We start from the raw sequence: 13502 nt of genomic DNA, 5'->3' as shown, positions 1-13502 counted from the left end.
ATGATGGTAACTTTGTTTGTTTTTATTAATTGTAAACAACCTAAATGTTAGAAAACGCGCAATTTTACATTAGATATAAATACATATTTTAGATGTACACAATATCTAACTGCAAATTCATGAATGTAGAAGTACTCATCAAAAAGTGGGGACATAGTGCAGCCAATCATAATGTCTATCTCTAGTCCCTACGATGCAGTTGTAAAATGTTCAGTACTCATACACATTCTAAAAACTACACTGAAATATGCCTTCACCAAGTTTAAAATCATGCAAATAAATCAATAGCGCTCCAGATAAAGATGGTAAAAAACACATTAATACATCATGTAGATCTCCTTTCTCTATCTTAGCTGTCTGAATCTGGTGCCACATAATGTGTTTTGTTCCTCTTTAAGTTGCTCTGCCCTCCTGAGGACTGCTAACCAACTTACAAGCTTTTCTTGCAAAACATTAATTCCCTCTCATCTACTGTTGCCATTCTCCACTGCTCTCTAAGTTGTCTCCTCATCTTCACTAATTTATCTTTTTTTCTGTTGTCCAGAACTAATTGGGTTCAACCTGTCAACCTTCTTTCTATCAATAACATGAAATCTTTCAGCATCATATTCATAATGTCTCATCTTCTTTTATTTAGATACTACTTGTTCTTTAAACCCATCTAACACTAGTACCAGGTCCCTGTTAACTGGCTTCTGTCTCATAACTCAAAGATAATACAACAAAATGTAAGAGTCAGGATGCCTTTGTGTTGGTCAGCAAGGGTGTCTTCGCTGGAATCATCATCACTCATGTCTATTTCATCTGGTTGGAAAACAGAAAGAAACCAAGTATTTAAATCAAACACTCATAAATGTAATATTGAGTGATTGGAAACTATATTTCAAACTAAATTTCACCATCAGGATTGATCTCAATATCATCAAGTTCTTTCCCCTGCAGGTCAGACAGTCTTCCTTTTTCCATTGCTATCAACAGTTTGCTGACTTTTGCAAGCTGCAGGGTACTCTCTGGAAGACGGTAGAATTCTCTGTGGACACGGATGTCATGTCCTAGAAAGGTGGCAAGTTGGTCCATTTCGTTTTCTTTTAGGTTCAATACTGTGGACAACGTGGCAACTTGTTTCCGCAATCTTGTTGAGGTGAGTGCATCTGGGTTCTTTGCACCACATTGGTTTGCATACTTGCGAAAGCAGTCAGAGCCCCTGTAATGGGAAACAGCATTTGGGCGTGCAAACAAGTACACATTTTCTTTGTGGACTTGGCACTCATTCCTGTTTTTCACAAGGAGGTCCATTGCAGCGATCATGTCCGGTGTAAGAAGCACAGGTACCATTCTTGACCTTTTGCCTCGAATCTCAACTCTGTCAAAGTGCTGGGCAAGCTTCCTCTCAAACTCAGTAAGGCACATCATAATGTCAGGGTTCAACTCTGTACGATTCCTGGTTTTGAAACCCTGGAGTTCCATTTTGGAAACTTCGCCTTGCCTTTTCCTGTTAAATAGTACTACCTGTGTCAAAGTCACTTGAGCAAGATTTCCAAAGCTTTTGCTATTGGGTCCTTCCTCAAAGTCTTTCATGTACTTAGCATGCTCGGCAGCAAGAAACTTGTGCAGCAGCGACACATCCCGAGTAAAGGGTAAAACCTGTGGTTTATTCCATTTGGCTTGTTGAAGTGTACCCAATGCAGCAGCTGAAATTGACTCCGTCCATCTTTTCTCATATAGAGTGGCAAATTGCTTGGCAGACTCTGCAACAACATACCGATTTGCAATAATGGCATTGCACTGCACAATGCCTGCAACTTTGGCCAAACTATGCCCTAATTTCAAAGCCAACGATGGAATTTTGTATGAGTTGCTTTCCAACTCATAACCAGCAACCGCTCTAACTGCTTGAATCACGTAGGGAAAGTTACTGGGCATAACAAGGTCTTCGGTGTTCTTCAAAGGTGTTAAAGCTCTTGCTGTTATCAGTAGTCGTGCCATCTCTCTCATTTTTTGGCGTATGTAATCGTTCCTTTTCTCTTGTGGTTTCCTTGCATTATACAATGACTCACCGAGACTAAGGATATCTCTTTCATTCCTTACAACCAAGGAGATCTCATCTTGGTTCATTTCACAAGCAATCTTCCAAACAGCTTCATGAACTCGATCAGGTCTTGGTAAATTGAGGCTGATCCGTTTTCTCCCAACTTGAGGCTCTTCCTCTACAGGCTTCTGAGGGCAGTTTCTCACATGTCTCCATAGGCAATCTCTTGCATACAGTCCTTGACAAAACTTGCAGTGACGATAGTTCTCAGATTGCTTTTGTGTAGTGGGTCTTCGACATGCAACCATTTCTCCAGCACCACGGCTTGCCACGGTAGCATTATGATCAAAGTTTCCCTTCTTCTTAAGGAAACGCAACAGATCTCTTCTTTTACGGGATTTTTTATTAAAACTGAAAGCCTTTGCAACATCAGGCTGGGTACTGTGGGCAGATTCCAGGTGTCTTGCTAATTTAGAAATTGCCTTTTTACAATATAAACAATATTGCTTTTTGTTGTACTTGCTTCGTTTTCCTGCGTTTGGCAATGGTGCCACATTTATGGAGCTGTTCTCGTGTGATGTGTTCTCTGATGAATTAGGAATGCTAATTATCTCTGAAGTACAATGATCGCTGCTCATAATTGAAGATCTAACTCTTTTAGGCTTCTCTGGACCGATGGTAGTATCTCCACTGTGTGCAGTAGCAATCTCAAATGACATGTCCTGTAACACTTTATGTGAGATCTTTTTTGTGATTTTGAGTTCCCCACTGCAAGTACTTGCGTCCGAGGCATTGCCACTTGATTCCGGAACATAGTCAGCATCATCATAGTCCGTAGTATCTGAAGATTCACCATTCATTATATCTTGAGAGATCTGAAGGAAAATTGATATAAAAAAAAAGACTATCAAAAAAGTAAGATTGTAAAGTCAAGTCAGATACACATTTATTAAAAGAATTGTCTCTACTGTACCATCAAAATGTGCATAACACATTTGCCTCACATACCTGTCTATGTCGTACTGTATCGACAGTTATCCCTAATTCACAACACTTTTTGGTGTTTGATATGATGTCATGATGTATGATACCAAATGGAAAATCCAATGCATAAGGTTATGTGTAGGTATTACTCATCCATCGTCTTAAATTTGAACAAATATTTTGGGAGAAAAAATCTGTTGTAATTTTCAACCAAGGTGCATGAACTGGAAAGTTTTCTGTCTTTCCCTCTCAACTATCTTTGCGTTGGCCTCTTCATAACGTTCCTCACACTGATCATGATGCCGCTTCAGATTGAGCAAACGACGTTTGGCTCTAAGCTGTTCAAATCAAAAATCATGTAAAATGTTACTTGAAATTCTAACATTTTTCTTGGATAGTTACTAATCCAAGTTTTAACCAAAAAAGATAAACTATTTAACATAATGAAAAGAATGCAGCTGTCTTACTTGCTCTGCAGCATTCTCCTGGTGCAAACTTACAATTCCAAAGGACTTGCTGGCCTTAAATGAAATGATGAAGAATTATTTGCAATTACATAATACTACAACTGAAAGTATCAGAAAAGATTTGGAAACAATGTTATATATATATATATATATATATATATATATCATCATATTATGAATAAAAAACGATTGTAAACTCAACCAAACAAAGAGGGGAATTTGACATGAAACCTGATATTTAACATTATACTGATTTATTTTACAGAGATAGTTCTATCAAGCAGTATAATAAATCTCTTTTCCAAATGATATTTTAAAAAAAAAGGTTAAGCTGTGAAAGTTTGACATAATTTTAATCATTTAAAGGTCTCAATTAGAAAAATCCAAAATAAATATGTAATCATTCGTGAATTGGACTTAACATAGACATCTATTTAATGTAAACAGAAACAATCTTCAATAAATGTGTAATAACCTGTTTGGAGCTTGGAGTGGATCCCTCACTCTGTTCTAGCTCTGCTGATGGTTCAGCTGACATACTTCCACTTGGTGTCTGAAACAAGATAGAAGAATGATCTGTCAGAAACATTCAACATTATAATATTGATTGTATTTAGTTATTAAGTAATGATCAAACTTATTTTAGGGAAAATTCATGGTCAATATCCAACAATATGAGGACATTGTAACACACACACACACACACACACACACACTCTACAGTCGTTGGGTCATACAATATGGGGACATCCTCCCAAACACACTTGAGTCTAACACAAGCCAGAACAAGATGAGGACATGATGACTGAACACATGCAGAGTGGGTGTTCCTGACTCCTAAGTTATGTTGTTGTTGTTAAAGAAAGATCAAAACCCTGTCACTAACGTCAAGGAATCTACTTCAATTAAAATTAATCATGTAACATGATAAGCAGTAGGTTAAATGGACAAACATCAACAAATTGATAAAAAAAACAAACATTGAATTTAGTAAGAATAAAGATTAATTTCATGTTCTGAGGAGTAGTTATAATAATGATCCTATGAAATTATTTACTAATGATCATGCATATTTGAGTAAGAACTGATTCCTTTCCCCTGTCCATCAAAATCACTACCCAACAATATGAGGACATTGTAACACACAAACACTCTACAGTCGTTGGGTCATACAATATGGGGACATCCTCCCAAACACACTTGAGTCTAACACAAGCTAAAACAAAATGAGGACATGACGACTGAACACATGCAGAGTGGGTGTTCCTGACTCCTGAGTTATGTTGTTGATGTTAAAGAAAGATCAAAACCCTGTCACTATTGTTAATGGATCTACTTCAATTAAAATTAATCATGTAACATGATAAGCAGTAGGTTACATGGACAAAAACATCAACAAATTGATAAAAAAAAACATTGAATTTAGTGAGAATAAAGATTAATGTCATGTTCTGAGAGGTAGTTATTTCTATAAAATGGTAGTGGTCATATATTTCCACTAAGGTATTCATAAGTAAGTTATGGTTACATTGACATTGGAAATATTTGACAGTTACTGTTTGTTTTAATACAATGAAAAAGCATTTCATTCATGAATTGGACTTAACTTAGACATCTATTTAATGTAAATATAAACAATCTTCAATAAATGTGTAATAACCTGTTTGGAGCTCGGAGTGGATCCCTCACTCTGTTCTAGCTCTGCTGATGGTTCAGCTGACATACTTCCACTTGGTGTCTGAAACAAGATAGAAGAATGATCTGTCAGAAACATTCAACATTATAATATTGATTGTATTTAGTTATTAAGTAATGATCAAACTTATTTCAGGGAAAATTCATAGTCAATATCCAACAATATGAGGACATTGTAGCACACACACACACACACACACTCTACAGTCGTTGGGTCATACAATATGGGGACGTCCTCCCAAACACACTTGAGTTTAACACAAGCTAAAACAAAATGAGGACATGATGACTGAACACATGCAGAGTGGGTGTTCCTGACTCCTAATTTATGTTGTTGTTGTTAAAGAAAGATCAAAACCCTGTCACTAACGTCAGTGGATCTACTTCAATTAAAATTAATCATGTAACATGATAAGCAGTAGGTTAAATGGACAAACATCAACAAATTGATAAAAAAAAAACATTGAATTTAGTAAGAATAAAGATTAATTTCATGTTCTGAGGAGTAGTTATAATAATGATCCTATGAAATTATTTACTAATGATCATGCATATTTGAGAAAGAACTGATTCCTTTTCCCTGTCCATCAAAATCACTACCCAACAATATGAGCAAATTGTAACACGCAAACACTCTACAGTCGTTGGGTCATACAATATGGGGACATCCTCCCAAACACACTTGAGTCTAACACAAGCTAAAACAAAATGAGGACATGACGACTGAACACATGCAGAGTGGGTGTTCCTGACTCCTAAGTGATGTTGTTGTTGTTAAAGAAATATCAAAACCCTGTCACTATTGTTAATGGATCTACTTCAATGAAAATTAATCATGTAACATGATAACAGTAGGTTAAATGGACAAACATCAACAAATTGATAAAAAAAAACCATTGAATTTAGTAAGAATAAAGATTAATTTCATGTTCTGAGGAGTAGTTATAATAATGATCCTATGAAATTATTTACTAATGATCATGCATATTTGAGAAAGGACTGATTCCTTTTCCCTGTCCATCAAAATCACTACCCAACAATATGAGGAAATTGTAACACGCAAACACTCTACAGTCGTTGGGTCATACAATATGGGGACATCCTCCCAAACACACTTGAGTCTAACACAAGCTAAAACAAAATGAGGACATGACGACTGAACACATGCAGAGTGGGTGTTCCTGACTCCTAAGTGATGTTGTTGTTGTTAAAGAAATATCAAAACCCTGTCACTATTGTTAATGGATCTACTTCAATGAAAATTAATCATGTAACATGATAAGCAGTAGGTTAAATGGACAAACATCATCAAATTGATTAAAAAAAACATTGAATTTAGTGAGAATAAAGAATTATGTCATGTTCTGAGAGGTAGTTATTTCTTTAAAATGGTAGTGGTCATATATTTCCACTAAGGTATTCATAAGTAAGTTATGGTTACATTGACATTGGAAATATTTGACAGTAACTGTTTGTTTTAATACAATGAAAAAGCATTTCACTCATGAATTGGACTTAACTTAGACATCTATTTAATGTAAATATAAACAATCTTCAATAAATGTGTAATAACCTGTTTGGAGCTCGGAGTGGATCCCTCACTCTGTTCTAGCTCTGCTGATGGTTCAGCTGACATACTTCCACTTGGTGTCTGAAACAAGATAGAAGAATGATCTGTCAGAAACATTCAACATTATAATATTGATTGTATTTAGTTATTAAGTAATGATCAAACTTATTTCAGGGAAAATTCATAGTCAATATCCAACAATATGAGGACATTGTAACACACACACACACACTCTACAGTCGTTGGGTCATACAATATGGGGACGTCCTCCCAAACACACTTGAGTCTAACACAAGCTAAAACAAAATGAGGACATGATGACTGAACAAGTGCAGAGTGGGTGTTCCTGACTCCTAAGTTATGATGTTGTTGTTAAAGAAAGATCAAAACCCTGTCACTAACGTCAGTGGATCTACTTCAATTAAAATTAATCATGTAACATGATAAGCAGTAGGTTAAATGGACAAACATCAACAAATTGATAAAAAAAAAACATTGAATTTAGTAAGAATAAAGATTAATTTCATGTTCTGAGGAGTAGTTATAATAATGATCCTATGGAATTATTTACTAATGATCATGCATATTTGAGTAAGAACTGATTCCTTTTCCCTGTCCATCAAAATCACTACCCAACAATATGAGGACATTGTAACACACAAACACTCTACAGTCGTTGGGTCATACAATATGGGGACATCCTCCCAAACACACTTGAGTCTAACACAAGCTAAAACAAAATGAGGACATGACGACTGAACACATGCAGAGTGGGTGTTCCTGACTCCTAAGTTATGTTGTTGATGTTAAAGAAAGATCAAAACCCTGTCACTATTGTTAATGGATCTACTTCAATGAAAATTAATCATGTAACATGATAAGCAGTAGGTTAAATGGACAAACATCATCAAATTGATTAAAAAAAACAATGAATATAGTGAGAATAAAGATTAATGTCATGTTCTGAGAGGTAGTTATTTCTTTAAAATGGTAGTGGTCATATATTTCCACTAAGGTATTCATAAGTAAGTTATGGTTACATTGACATTGGAAATATTTGACAGTAACTGTTTGTTTTAATAGAATGAAAAAGCATTTCACTCATGAATTGGACTTAACTTAGACATCTATTTAATGTAAACAGAAACAATCTTCAATAAATGTGTAATAACCTGTTTGGAGCTCGGAGTGGATCCCTCACTCTGTTCTAGCTCTGCTGATGGTTCAGCTGACATACTTCCACTTGGTGTCTGAAACAAGATAGAAGAATGATCTGTCAGAAACATTCAACATTATAATATTGATTGTATTTAGTTATTAAGTAATGATCAAACTTATTTCAGGGAAAATTCATAGTCAATATCCAACAATATGAGGACATTGTAACACACACACACTCTCCAGTCATTGGGTCATACAATATGGGGACGTCCTCCCAAACACACCTGAGTCTAACACAAGCTTCAACAAAATGAGGACATGACGACTGAACACATGCAGAGTGGGTGTTCCTGACTCCTAAGTTATGTTGTTGTTGTTAAAGAAAGATCAAAACCCTGTCACTAACGTCAGTGGATCTACTTCAATTAAAATTAATCATGTAACATGATAAGCAGTAGGTTACATGGACAAACATCAACAAATTGATACAAAAAAACATTGAATTTAGTAAGAATAAAGATTAATTTCATGTTCTGAGGAGTAGTTATAATAATGATCCTATGGAATTATTTACTAATGATCATGCATATTTGAGTAAGAACTGATTCCTTTCCCCTGTCCATCAAAATCACTACCCAACAATATGAGGAAATTGTAACACGCAAACACTCTACAGTCGTTGGGTCATACAATATGGGGACGTCCTCTCAAACACACTTGTGTCTAACACAAGCTAAAACAAAATGAGGACGTGATGACTGAACACATGCAGAGTGGGTGTTCCTGACTCCTAAGTTATGTTGTTGATGTTAAAGAAAGATCAAAACCCTGTCACTATTGTTAATGGATCTACTTCAATGAAAATTAATCATGTAACATGATAAGCAGTAGGTTAAATGGACAAACATCATCAAATTGATTAAAAAAAACAATGAATTTAGTGAGAATAAAGAATTATGTCATGTTCTGAGAGGTAGTTATTTCTATAAAATGGTAGTGGTCATATATTTCCACTAAGGTATTCATAAGTAAGTTATGGTTACATTGACATTGGAAATATTTGACAATAACTGTTTGTTTTAATACAATGAAAAAGCATTTCACTCATGAATTGGACTTAACTTAGACATCTATTTAATGTAAACAGAAACAATCTTCAATAAATGTGTAATAACCTGTTTGGAGCTTGGAGTGGATCCCTCACTCTGTTCTAGCTCTGCTGATGGTTCAGCTGACATACTTCCACTTGGTGTCTGAAACAAGATAGAAGAATGATCTGTCAGAAACATTCAACATTATAATATTGATTGTATTTAGTTATTAAGTAATGATCAAACTTATTTCAGGGAAAATTCATAGTCAATATCCAACAATATGAGGACATTGTAACACACACACACTCTCCAGTCATTGGGTCATACAATATGGGGACGTCCTCCCAAACACACTTGAGTCTAACACAAGCTTCAACAAAATGAGGACATGACGACTGAACACATGCAGAGTGGGTGTTCCTGACTCCTAAGTTATGTTGTTGTTGTTAAAGAAAGATCAAAACCCTGTCACTAACGTCAGTGGATCTACTTCAATTAAAATTAATCATGTACCATGATAAGCAGTAGGTTAAATGGACAAACATCAACAAATTGATACAAAAAAACATTGAATTTAGTAAGAATAAAGATGAATTTCATGTTCTGAGGAGTAGTTATAATAATGATCCTATGGAATTATTTACTAATGATCATGCATATTTGAGTAAGAACTGATTCCTTTCCCCTGTCCATCAAAATCACTACCCAACAATATGAGGAAATTGTAACACGCAAACACTCTACAGTCGTTGGGTCATACAATATGGGGACGTCCTCTCAAACACACTTGTGTCTAACACAAGCTAAAACAAAATGAGGACATGACGACTGAACACATGCAGAGTGGGTGTTCCTGACTCCTAAGTTATGTTGTTGATGTTAAAGAAAGATCAAAACCCTGTCACTATTGTTAATGGATCTACTTCAATGAAAATTAATCATGTAACATGATAAGCAGTAGGTTAAATGGACAAACATCATCAAATTGATTAAAAAAAACATTGAATATAGTGAGAATAAAGATTAATGTCATGTTCTGAGAGGTAGTTATTTCTTTAAAATGGTAGTGGTCATATATTTCCACTAAGGTATTCATAAGTAAGTTATGGTTACATTGACATTGGAAATATTTGACAGTAACTGTTTGTTTTAATACAATGAAAAAGCATTTCACTCATGAATTGGACTTAACTTAGACATCTATTTAATGTAAATATAAACAATCTTCAATAAATGTGTAATAACCTGTTTGGAGCTCGGAGTGGATCCCTCACTCTGTTCTAGCTCTGCTGATGGTTCAGCTGACATACTTCCACTTGGTGTCTGAAACAAGATAGAAGAATGATCTGTCAGAAACATTCAACATTATAATATTGATTGTATTTAGTTATTAAGTAATGATCAAACTTATTTCAGGGAAAATTCATAGTCAATATCCAACAATATGAGGACATTGTAACACACACACTCCAGTCATTGGGTCATACAATATGGGGACGTCCTCCCAAACACACTTGAGTCTAACACAAGCTTCAACAAAATGAGGACATGACGACTGAACACATGCAGAGTGGGTGTTCCTGACTCCTAAGTTATGTTGTTGTTGTTAAAGAAAGATCAAAACCCTGTCACTAACGTCAGTGGATCTACTTCAATTAAAATTAATCATGTACCATGATAAGCAGTAGGTTAAATGGACAAACATCAACAAATTGATACAAAAAAACATTGAATTTAGTAAGAATAAAGATGAATTTCATGTTCTGAGGAGTAGTTATAATAATGATCCTATGGAATTATTTACTAATGATCATGCATATTTGAGTAAGAACTGATTCCTTTCCCCTGTCCATCAAAATCACTACCCAACAATATGAGGAAATTGTAACACGCAAACACTCTACAGTCGTTGGGTCATACAATATGGGGACGTCCTCTCAAACACACTTGTGTCTAACACAAGCTAAAACAAAATGAGGACATGACGACTGAACACATGCAGAGTGGGTGTTCCTGACTCCTAAGTTATGTTGTTGATGTTAAAGAAAGATCAAAACCCTGTCACTATTGTTAATGGATCTACTTCAATTAAAATTAATCATGTAACATGATAAGTAGTAGGTTAAATGGACAAAAACATCAACAAAATCATCATTTAAAAACATGCAATTTAGTGAAAATAGAGATCAATGTCTTGTTCTGAGGAGTATTTATTTCTACAAAATGGTAGTGGTCATATATTTCCACTATGGTATAGTTGACATTGTAAATATTTTACACTGATTGTTTTAATAGAATGAAAAAGCATTTCATTCATGAATTGGACTTAACTTAGACATCTATTTAATGTAAACAGAAACAATCTTCAATAAATGTGTAATAACCTGTTTGGAGCTCGGAGTGGATCCCTCACTCTGTTCTAGCTCTGCTGATGGTTCAGCTGACATACTTCCACTTGGTGTCTGAAACAAGATAGAAGAATGATCTGTCAGAAACATTCAACATTATAATATTGATTGCATTTAGTTATTAAGTAATGATCAAACTTATTTTAGGGAAAATTCATAGTCAATATCCAACAATATGAGGACATTGTAACACACGCACACTCTCCAGTCATTGGGTCATACAATATGGGGACATCTTCCAAAACACACTTGAGTCTAACACAAGCTAAAACAAAATGAGGACATGACGACTGAACACATGCAGAGTGGGTGTTCCTGACTCCTAAGTTATGATGTTGATGTTAAAGAAAGATCAAAACCCTGTCACTATTGTTAATGGATCTACTTCAATTAAAATTAATCATGTAACATGATAAGTAGTAGGTTAAATGGACAAAAACATCAACAAAATCATCATTTAAAAACATGCAATTTAGTGAAAATAGAGATCAATGTCTTGTTCTTAGGAGTATTTATTTCTACAAAATGGTAGTGGTCATATATTTCCACTATGGTGTAGTTGACATTGTAAATATTTTACACTGATTGTTTTAATAGAATGAAAAAGCATTTCATTCATGAATTGGACTTAACTTAGACATCTATTTAATGTAAATATAAATAATCTTCAATAAATGTGTAATAACCTGTTTGGAGCTCGGAGTGGATCCCTCACTCTGTTCTAGCTCTGCTGATGGTTCAGCTGACATACTTCCACTTGGTGTCTGAAACAAGATAGAAGAATGATCTGTCAGAAACATTCAACATTATAATATTGATTGTATTTAGTTATTAAGTAATGATCAAACTTATTTTAGGGAAAATTCATGGTCAATATCCAACAATATGAGGACATTGTAACACACACACTCCAGTCATTGGGTCATACAATATGGGGACGTCCTCCCAAACACACTTGAGTCTAACACAAGCTAAAACAAAATGAGGACATGATGACTGAACAAGTGCAGGGTGGGTGTTCCTGACTCCTAAGTTATGATGTTGTTGTTAAAGAAAGATCAAAACCCTGTCACTAACGTCAGTGGATCTACTTCAATTAAAATTAATCATGTAACATGATAACAGTAGGTTAAATGGACAAACATCAACAAATTGATAAAAAAAAAACATTGAATTTAGTAAGAATAAAGATTAATTTCATGTTCTGAGGAGTAGTTATAATAATGATCCTATGAAATTATTTACTAATGATCATGCATATTTGAGAAAGAACTGATTCCTTTTCCCTGTCCATCAAAATCACTACCCAACAATATGAGGAAATTGTAACACGCAAACACTCTACAGTCGTTGGGTCATACAATATGGGGACATCCTCCCAAACACACTTGAGTCTAACACAAGCTAAAACAAAATGAGGACATGACGACTGAACACATGCAGAGTGGGTGTTCCTGACTCCTAAGTGATGTTGTTGTTGTTAAAGAAATATCAAAACCCTGTCACTATTGTTAATGGATCTACTTCAATGAAAATTAATCATGTAACATGATAAGCAGTAGGTTAAATGGACAAACATCATCAAATTGATTAAAAAAAACATTGAATTTAGTGAGAATAAAGAATTATGTCATGTTCTGAGAGGTAGTTATTTCTTTAAAATGGTAGTGGTCATATATTTCCACTAAGGTATTCATAAGTAAGTTATGGTTACATTGACATTGGAAATATTTGACAGTAACTGTTTGTTTTAATACAATGAAAAAGCATTTCACTCATGAATTGGACTTAACTTAGACATCTATTTAATGTAAATATAAACAATCTTCAATAAATGTGTAATAACCTGTTTGGAGCTCGGAGTGGATCCCTCACTCTGTTCTAGCTCTGCTGATGGTTCAGCTGACATACTTCCACTTGGTGTCTGAAACAAGATAGAAGAATGATCTGTCAGAAACATTCAACATTATAATATTGATTGTATTTAGTTATTAAGTAATGATCAAACTTATTTTAGGGAAAATTCATGGTCAATATCCAACAATATGAGGACATTGTAACACACACACTCCAGTCATTGGGTCATACAATATG

This window comes from Semicossyphus pulcher, unplaced genomic scaffold (genome assembly GCF_022749685.1).
Source record: "Semicossyphus pulcher isolate SPU_LCO1_2020_fin unplaced genomic scaffold, fSemPul1.0.p SCAF_2, whole genome shotgun sequence".
Lineage (NCBI taxonomy): Eukaryota > Metazoa > Chordata > Actinopteri > Labriformes > Labridae > Semicossyphus > Semicossyphus pulcher.
Note: the sequence above shows the minus strand (reverse complement) of the source record.